This window comes from Elephantulus edwardii, unplaced genomic scaffold (assembly GCF_000299155.1).
Source record: "Elephantulus edwardii isolate Elephantulus edwardi_28Jun2011 unplaced genomic scaffold, EleEdw1.0 scaffold00293, whole genome shotgun sequence".
Classification (NCBI taxonomy): domain Eukaryota; kingdom Metazoa; phylum Chordata; class Mammalia; order Macroscelidea; family Macroscelididae; genus Elephantulus; species Elephantulus edwardii.
The window spans coordinates 1,901,194-1,902,703 of record NW_006400043.1 but is presented as its reverse complement, the minus strand read 5'-3'; positions in this window follow the sequence as shown (position 1 = coordinate 1,902,703).

Below are 1,510 nucleotides of genomic sequence, written 5' to 3'. Positions count from 1 at the left end.
TGGCTCAACACAGGGCAGGCTTCTGAGCTGACATTTTTAGGTTGTTTTGAGTGGCAGGTGACTGGATTATACATAGCAACAATAACAACAATAAATAAAACTAAATTCCTTACAACTTCATTCTTTTTTCCATCGATCATAACACTGTTCATTTTGATACAGTTACTAGTATCCTGGTTTTATTCATCTAGATTTGTTATACTTAAAGGTGTAGTCTTTGATCTTTATCATTAAGTGTTTAAAGTTCTGCTTCTTTCCAGTGCACATTATGTTGTCTACATATCACAGATTGTTAAGAACTTGTTACAATACTATTTGCAAGCTCTATTCCATATAATCCTATTATGTGCTTAGATCTCATATTAAAGAAGTGTGGTGAAATGGCACAGTACAGAAATACACTTTCATGATTTATCTTCTTGTTCTTTACGGACAACTGTCCTCTGATACATGCATGGCTTCCATATGAGCACAATTACCAATAGTTAAGGCACAATGATAGGCCTACAGTACAAGAAAGTAGCAGTTATGATGCTTCATTCTAAAGCTTACTGAGTCACTGTTCTTTTCTGGGGAGGTTTGATGATTTTGTCTTTCATTCTTGAAGGGACTGTACCATTAGGAGCCATGTAGAAACTTAATTACCCTCATTTCCTATTGACTTTAATTATAGCATGTAGTAATACTATGAGATGTCTAGGGATGCCATCATCCTAGATATTTCCTTTTATAGTTATTTTAAATTTAAATAGTATTTTAAAATAAATACTGTCACTTTTTTTTAATGAAGATCAGTCACAACATTTACTCTCTTAAATCTCTTTTTAGTCTATTGATCTAATTACATGAGGAGTTCAAGATGGTCTTATATATTTCTTAGCTTCCTGTTAAATGGAATCAGTGTTACATTCCAGATGGTTATAATCATAGCTTTATAGTTAAGCTTTCTAGGCCCCCAAAGTATAGAAACACAATGAACTTCTTTTTTAAGTGATTCTTTAGGCATAATTGTGAGTCATATCACTCCCAGTTCCATTCTTGGACTCATGAACCCTGGCTCTGGAACAAATAGTTCCATTTAATGAATGCTGGTTTAGAATATATATTAAGAACATTACTTCAAACATAGATATGCCCAATATGGATTGAGGCTCAATGTCAAGAAGACAAAGATTCTAACCACTGGACCAACTGGCAGCATCAGGATGGATGGTGAAGAGATTGAGATTTTTCACAGCTTTAGTTTGCTTGACTCCAGTCAACACTCTTGACACCAGAAGCCAGGAAATTAAAAGACATATTGCAATGGGAAAGTCTGCTGTTATGGACCTCTCCAAAGTACTGAAGAGCAATGGTGTCTCTGGAGACTAAGGTGCATCTGATACAGGCCATGGTCTTTGCTACCACTTGTTAGGCATCAGAGAGCTGGGCAGTGACTAAGGAGGATAGAAGGAGAATTGATGCCCTTGAGCTGTGGTTCTAGAGAAGAGTATTGAGGGTACCATGGACT